Genomic DNA, 8,721 nt, shown 5'->3' on the forward strand with positions numbered 1-8,721 from the left:
CTCGGCTTCTCTTCCCAGCACACTGCCCTACAGGCTCCACACATGACTCATACTGCAAAATACAAATATCAAATTACCAAAACCTGGTCCTCCACAGAAGTTTTCCCACTGAAATCCCCTGGTTCACGTACTCTGTTTGCTGGCTGCTGTGCTGCTCTGCAGTGCCTAAGGACATGTGCTCCTGGGAACAATGCAACTTACCCCTCCTCAGCAAGCATGTGGGAGCAGTGTGATCAGTGTCTTTGGTCAAAGGGTGTTTGAGCTTCCAAGTTCTGCCTACTCTTAGACCTGTGTGGCAAGAAAGAAACTTCCCACCTCCCTAACACACACACACAGCTACCCCAATCAGAGCTTCCTAGGATGGGTGAAAAGTGGAATCCTCTAGAAAGTTGTGGAGAATGTGATGGATTTCTGCATTATTTTTATAAAAAATATGTGTCTCAGTTTACCCACTCACTTTGTATTGTTACCACTGAGTCTGAAAGAGTTAAATTCTTTCCTGAAACACAATCACGGCTGGGAATCAAGTAGGCAGGTCTGGCTTGGTGTGAATGAACTATCAAACACTGTCACTATATGAATGTTTGCAGTGTTGCTCTAGCTGTGTTAGATCCAGGATATTAGAGATACACGGTGGATGAGGTAATATTTTTATTGGGCCAACTTCTCTTGGTGAGAGAGACAAGCTTTCAAGCTTACACAGACCTGAGGAAGAGCGCTGTGTAAGCTCAAAGCCTTGTTTCTCTCATCACTAGAAGTTGCTCCAGTACAAGATATTACCTCACTTATCTTGTCTCTCTGTAACTTATGAATGGAAATACTTTGGAAGACCAAGGTCAGGACATGAACTTTTAAGGACTGGCAGCCAAGGGGAGCAGCACACATGAAAGTGGTGTGACTGCAACTTGACAGAGAGACCGGAGGTGTCAGGACATGGTGTTAAGAACTCATCTGGGCAGTGCAATGGTGGAGAAATGGAATCCTGGATGCACTGGGCTACAGAGGGGAGATGTTCTGCCAGCCAGGACATGCACATAATCATGGCTTTTCCATTCTAACCTAAGGACCCTAAAACACTGAATTCCAGTTGGCTCATAAATGCTGACTTGTTTTGAAACAGCCATCCTGTGCTGCTGCAAAACATCTGCTGGGTGCATCATTCCCAAAGGGCTAAAGTCTTTTAACAAGGGTTCAAGTTCTTTTGGACTTGCTGAAAAAGCCATGTTGAGAAACAGTGGCTCTGAAGCTAATGATTCCATTTTGAAGTAATGAACTCATCCTTCTAAAATGTGGAGGCTGCTGAAAGGGGCTGTGATGCTACATAAAAAAGGAGATCATCTGCTAATGTTGCCACCAGTAATGCATAATTCTGATAAACGTTGTACAAAGCTCATCTTGTAAGGTATTATTGGAAAAGTTATAATCTGCTAAGTATTATTAGCTTGTTCAAATGTGTGTCTCACCACTGTGGACGATGTTACAAAATTTTACTGTACGCTTGTTACTAAACATGTTGTGTTCCTGGGTAACAACCACAAGACAGATTTACATCATGCTGCAGAAAGGGCAGATGTCTGAGATAGGGGTGAACTGCGCCAAGTACACACCCATGATCATGGCCCCGTGAAGGAGCCGCCAACTGATATCCACAGCGGGCCTCGGAACCAGCGTGGAGTATAGGCTGGCCCACCGGGGCTCCTCACCCTTGAGAGGTGGCAGGAGGTCCCGCCACTTTGTGTCGGGGTGGGACGCAAGGCTGAGGAAGTGAAGGCTGTGGAGCACAAGCATGTACAGATGTTTCTTGGCGCAGTCTGGAACTGAATCGGCTACAAAGCGTGCAGTCGGCTAACGGTGAAAGGGTGGGGGGGTCCTCTCGCAGGACCCGGTCAAGGTAGGCCCGAGCAGCAGGTGTCAAAGCAGCTTTCACCTCCTGAAGTACATGCTGGGAAATACGAGGTCTGGAGAGTCCCATGCGCTGAGCGAGCATCAAGGAATCCAGCCAGTCTCCCCGGTTGTAGTCTAGGAGGTCTCCAACTCTGGTGATTTCTGCCAGGACCAACCTCTGGTGCACTGCAGGGGACTCTGCCACTTGCACATGGAGCTGGGGGTTGCGTACCAGGGGCTCCACAAGGAGATCAGCCCCCACAGTGGCCACCATGGACCTGGTCCAGAGGAGGTCTTAGTAGAAGACTGGAAGCTTGGAGAGCTCTTGCAGAAGACCTCTCAGGTGGAGATAAAGGAGCTGCCAGTCGTATCAGAGCCCTTGGAAGTGGCAACAGGAAGGCGTGTGCCAGTACTTACCATGCCAGACTACCTGCACCATACAGGAGCCTCTGCAGGGCCTGGAGGCAGAAGACATGGACCTGAGTGTGTTAGCACTTCAGGCCCTGCCCTCCTTCGTCCAGGGGCAGGTGGAGGACTGCTGTAGACACCCAGTGCACTCCTGGCCAAAAGAACTCCAGAACTGACTTCCAGAGGTTGGCCAGGAAATCTGGAGCCGGGACTAGGGTGTTGAGCCGGTACCAGAGCATGGCCAGGAAAAGTTGATTGAGCACTAGTGCCCTCCCTCGGAGGGAGAGGCACCGGAGTAGTCCTGTCCATTTCCGGAGTGCTCCCTCACCCTACCCTTTAAGCCGTGCCAGTTCTCTGGCAGAGACAGATGCATGGCAGAGAGATAAACGTCGAGACAGTGCAGCGGACCTGCACTCCACCAGATGGCCTGAAGCGCGGGTGGGAGGGAGCTCGCCTGCCACTCGTCCCCGACTACCAGGCCAGAGCTCTTGACCCAGTTGACTCAGGCAGAGGAGGCTGCCGAGTAGGTGGCCTGGCAAGCCTCCACCCGCACCAAGTCCCCAGGTTCCTGGACGACAAGGAGCATGTAGTCAGTGTACGCCGACAGGACCAGCTGCAGCTCCGGCTTCCGGAGCACCAACCCCGTCAGTCTCTGGCGGAGGAGACAGAGGAAGGGTTTGATCTCCAGAATGTACTGCTGGCCTGAGAGGGGGCACCCCGCCGCACTTCTCGCCCAAAGCTTACCTGCTCAGTCAGGGTCCAGTTGAGCCTGACCAGACACTCTGTGGAAGCATGCACCACCTGGAGAAAACCCACAAAGTGGAATCCGAAGCCAAACACTCGCAGAGTGCTCAGGAGATACCCATGGTCCACCCTGTCGAACACCTTCTACTGATCCAGGGACAGGAGGGCGAACGACAGACCATCCCCACACCCAAGCTCCAAGAGGTCCCGGACCAGATACATGTCCGCCAGCATGGACCCTAGCCGCAGTGAGATGGCCTTCGCTATGACTTTGTAGTCCATGCTGAGGAGCAAGACAGGATGCCAATTCCGTAGGTTCATAGAATCATAGAATATCAGAGTTGGAAGGGATCTCAGGAGGTCATCTAGTCCAACCCCCTGCTCAAAGCAGGACCAATCCCCAGACAGATTTTTACCCCAGTTCCCTAAAAGGCCCTCTCAAGGATTAAACTCACAACCCTGGGTTTAGCAGGCCAATGCTCAAACCCATTGAGCTATCCTTCCCCCCAGGTTGCGGAGGGCCCCCTTCTTCAGCAGTAAGGCGAGCATGGCTCGCCTGCACGAAAGAGAGAGGACCCCGCTCTGCAAGGACTCGGCCCAAACGGTGACTAGGTCTGGGCCAAGGATGTCCCAGAACACGCGATAGAACTCCACGGTCAGCCTGTCCATGCCCAGAGATTTATTGGTGGGCATGCGACGGAGGGCTTCCGAGAACTTGGCCAGATTGAGAGGTAGCTCTAGCAGGTCACAGTTGCCCACACTGACCATCAGGAGTCTGCAAGTGTTATGAGCACTCTGCAAGTGTTACGATTGGTAGGCTCCAGGGAGAAAAGATTTGCATAGAAGGCCCTGGCCCTCCTGCATATCTCTGCCAGATCTGTGAGGGGGTGCCGTCCTCCACCAAGAGGCAGGTGATGTGCTTCTTAGCCCCCCTCTTTTTCTCCAGGGCATAGAAGAAGTGAGAGCCACAATCCATCTCCCGAAGGAGGTGGATGCGGGATCAAACAAAGGCATCCTGGGCCCAATGATCTTCGAGAGCCCGGAGCTTCTCCTGCTTCTCCTAGCACTCTCCGCAGAGGGATGGATCCTCAGGGCTGGGGGCCAGACGCCTCTCCAACTGTAAGACCTCCCATTCCAACTGCTCTATTGCCGCATTCCTCCGTTGGCTGGTGCCCTGGGTGTAGTCACATAGAATATCATACAGAATATCAGGGTTGGAAGAGACCTCAGGAGGTCATCTAGTCCAACCCCCTGCTCAAAGTAGGACCAATCTCCAGTCGCGGCAGAAGAGCCGGGCGTTCACCTTCCCTGGGTCCCACCACCGCCGCACCAAGGGAAAGGCGCACCTCTGCCCTCGCCAGGCCAGCCAGAACTCCCAGAAGGATGCCACAAAGCCCACATTCTCCAACAAACTGTTATTGAAGTGCCAATAGGCCAACCCCGGCCTCTCCGCGCAGAGATAGGCCATCACGGTGGCAAGATGATGATCTGAAAACGGGGCCAGCTGAATGCTGGAGGAGTGGGCCCGTGAAAGGTGGAAGCGTGACATGTAAATACGGTCCAACTGGGAGTGGTGTGATCAATGGGCCTCCACCCGGATGAAGATGAATGTTGAGATGTTATCCAGGTGGTGGTCACGCCAGACGTCCACCAGGGAGTGATGTTCAACAATCTCCCGGAGGATGTCCGCGGCAGCTGGGCACTGCTCGGTCCCCGAGCGGTCTCGTTCCTTGAGGGTGGTCTTAAAGTCCCCGCCCAGGATCTGGCACTCATGAGGATCCAAGAAGCCGAGGAAGGGGGACACCTGCTGATAAAAATGCAACCTCTCCGGGCCCGATGTTGAGGTGTAAGTGTTGACGAGATAGACCACAAGCCCCTCCATGTGGACCCAGAGGTGCAGCAGGCAGCCCAGCACAGCCTCGGCGACCCCCAGCACCTTGGGCCATAGGTTGGGGGAGAACAGGGTTGCCACTCCAGCCATGCGAACTGAGAGTGGCTGAAGTAGACCCTGTCCCCTCACTCCAGCCACCAGCTAGCTTCAGCGGCCGGATCTGTGTGGGTCTCCTGCAGGAAAACCACAAATCACCCCGAAGGAAGGAGAGCACTTGGCTCCTGCGAAGCCCTGGGTGTTCAATTTTGCAAAGATGAAAGGTATCATGAGGAGGGCTGGGGGGGATCCTCGCCAGCAATGTCGCCCAGGACCTCCATCAGGCCGCACAGCAAACCATGACCTACCCCATAGGTAAGTAAGGAGTCATGGAAGAGGCAGACCTGCTGGTAGGCCGCGGCGGCCTGCTTCCCAGTCCTTTTACCCTCCCCCATGAGGGCCCTCACGGCCTGGAGGATTTGATGAAAATCCCCCCATCGCTGGAAAGCAAGCTGCACCTTGTTGCGGGAGCCACGGACATCTTCAAGGAACACCTGCAGCTCTTCTCACAGCGCATGGGGGGCTGGCTATCCTCCAGAGGAGGCTCTGACACAGCCCCATGGCCCACCGAGATGGGCAGGCAAGAAGCAGACTCCCAACGTGGCACCCGATGGCCTGATGCCACGAGGCCGACCTCAAACCCCAGCTCAATAGGGGGCAACTGAGGGAAGATAGCAGCCCCTGGTGGGTCGGGATAGGGAAATACAAAGGCCGCTCCCTGGTGGTCATCCTCTGGGATATGAAAGGAGTCAGCCCCAGGGATGGCAATGGCATCACAGGAGGTGGAGGGGATAAGGATGGGGTTGGCATCAGGGGCAGGGCAGGGATCAAGAGTAGAGTCAGGATAGGGATCAAGGGTAGGGGCAGGACAGGGATCAGGAGCAGAGTTGGGGAGGGGGACAGAGGCAGGATCCGGAGCCCCATGAGTTGGGCCACTGGAAGGTGGCCCCTCTTGGGTCAGCTCAGGGATCTGGGGGGTGGGAAGGGGACCCTCAATGATGCCGGGCTCACATTCCATGGCTGGTGTGGCAGCCATGGCTTCGGGAGATGGACAATCTTCAGTGGGGTCCCTGCCCAGGAAGGAGGTCGGTTGCCCCACACCTAAGAGGTGTACCCCATGGAAATCAGGTCCTGGCCACGTGGCACCAGCCGTCACCTCCGTAGGCTCGGCAGCTGTCAGCAGGGTGCCACCTGTGGCCGGGCAGATGGAAGAGCCCTGGGGACCCTCGGAGGTGGGAGCAGAAGCAGCAGTTAGGGGGATGGAGGATGGGGAAAGGGGGGCCGGAGTGAGGACGCCTATATCTAGGCCCGCTGGCAGAGGGTCATCCTCCCCCAGGGTGACCGGAGTCAGACCTAGGGCCTCAATTTCCTCATAGATAGAGGGGAGATCACCTTCCACCACGCCGGGGTTCACTCTGCCAGGACCCAAAGCAATGCTCGCTTCAGGGCTCGCTGGGTTCTAAACTATGAAGGGGGCAGGAGGGGCTCCATGAGGAGCCTCTGATGGGAGGGACACCAGGGGAGGGATGGTGCTACCCCTGATGCTGCCATGTCTTCCCCAACTGGCACCATTAAATGGGAAATGCTAGAGGCAAAGCAGAAGCCTCGGGATCGGTGCCCCCCTTTCTGGTCTTCCAGGGGGCTTCCACATCGGTGGAAAGGAGCAGAGCTCGAGCCTTCCGCTTGCCCTGCTTCTCCTGTACTAAGGTCCAGCCCTCCGTGGCATCGTCTGGGGGCTGGTTAACAGGGGTCAGGTCAGGGAGCAAGGGCAATGGCTTGGGGACTCGGGGAGGCAATGGTGGGGCAGCATGAGAAAGAGAGGATTCTTTCTGGGGCAGGCCCTTTCCCATGCCCAGTGATATGCCCGCCGCACCCTCCTCCACAGGCCCCACCAGATCGCAGGCAGTCGAGGCGAGGCTCTCCCACTCGGCTGGGCTTGCTGGGGGCAGTACCCCTTGAGCCTGAGTGGGAGCAATGGTAGGCTGGGAAGGAGGAGGGACAGCTCCGGGCACCGGGCAGCCAGGAAGGACCCCTGGAGCACTTCACCATCACGCACCGCTAGCGGCAGTTGAAGCTGCACTTGCCAGCAGAACAAGAGGACGTGACGGAGGGCGGGGTCTTTGCAGCCCAGCAGGAGAGGGCTGATGACAGAGATTGGTCGCCCCAGGGTAGAAAGGGCAGGCAGCAGGGTGGCATCGGGCAGGAAGAGAGAGACGGAGGTCAGAACTAACCGGACACCCAGGTCTTCTAATGGCTCCAGGGGGACGAACACTCTCCCTGCCACCAGGCCCTTCTGCACTGCCTCCTAAGCAGCGGCCTCCGAAGCTAGGAAGAAGATGATCTTTCCATACATTTCGGAGGCTGCCACGATGGCTGTGGGCCCCACCACCCTCGCCAATGCCCGCACATAGGTCTCCACATGGGGCAAGACAGGCACCAGGATCAACAGACACCATGTTTCCTGGTCAAGGTGGGAAAGGGGCCCCGGCCACTATAGATGGTAGCGGAGGCGGTGATTGGGGGAGATGACGTTGCGGCAGGTAGGGGGGCTGCCACACCTGGGTGTATGCCCTGGGGGCCAGGGAAGGGGCACCCACAGAGCTGGTGGAAGGAGCAGTGGGGAGGAGCAGTGGGGGCAGCTCCTGCCATGAAGGGTCTAGTCCTTTTACCGGGGCCCTTACCCTTCTTTCCATGACCTTTCCTGCCGGCTGGGGGGACTCCACCAGAATTGGAAGGGGCAAAGGACGTGGCAGCAGCAGAGGTCTCCCCAGTACTCGCCACGCCAGTGCCCCAGTGGGCGTGGTGGCAGGCAGTTTGGCAGTGGCGGTTGAGGTAGAGGTTAGGGAAGTGGACGCGAGGATAGGTGGAGGAGGGGTGACAGGGTCTGTTTGAGGGGGTCTCTCCCACTGTGTCCCCTGAGCGGGAGGGGGACAAACAGCGAAGGGGGGGTAGGGAAGGGAGGCAACCACTCCTCCTCGCTAGGCTGCAAGCAGGGGAGGAGGGCACCAGAAGGAGAGGTCTAAATGAGCAGGGAGGGCTATCAAGGACTTGGGGGGATGTCAGTCACCGACTCGAGGTGGAAATCTGGCTCCTTTAGCTGCACTAGGGGATCGGGGGATACAACAACATTGGAGGGGGTGTGCAGTGAACTACGGCAAACTCAAACAGGGGAAGGGTACAAGCGCACAGGAGGGGGCATGGGTGCACAAGGGGAGGGGTTAATCAGGGCTGAGTGACTGTGAGGGTAGGGGAAACAGCCAGGCTGGAAGTGGGGCAGAGGAAACAAGGGGCAAACTTCAGAGCTGGGGTGGGACAATCAAGATTGCAGAGGGAAACAGGCGGGGCAGACAAACAAGCTGAAGCTGGGGCTAGGGAGGGACAAAGGCTGCAGGGATAAATGGAGTAGACAGCAAGGGGTAAAGCTGGGGGACCTATAGCAAAAGGGAAGGGGGTTAGTTCAAGGGGAGGTGCGCCCACAAGCATTTGCACGAAAAGTCAATGTTCAGCTAGCTGCTGCTGCAGGCCCAAATGGTGGAAACGGGCATGGCTAGCCAGGCGAGCAGCGCAGTCCCAGAGGCAGGAGCTCGAGGCAGATAGTAAACAGCCAGTGTGGGCGGTGGAGGGGGCAGCAGTGGTGGTGGTGGGGGCAAAGAGGGACACAGATGGACCAGGGGGCAGGCTCCATGCCACACCCCCAGTGTCCCCACAAACACAGTCCAGATCCCCACCACAAGAGCACAGTTCAAAAATTACTCAGT

The sequence above is a fragment of the Chelonoidis abingdonii genome, chromosome 11 (genome assembly GCF_003597395.2).
Source record: "Chelonoidis abingdonii isolate Lonesome George chromosome 11, CheloAbing_2.0, whole genome shotgun sequence".
In the NCBI taxonomy this organism is placed as follows: domain Eukaryota; kingdom Metazoa; phylum Chordata; order Testudines; family Testudinidae; genus Chelonoidis; species Chelonoidis abingdonii.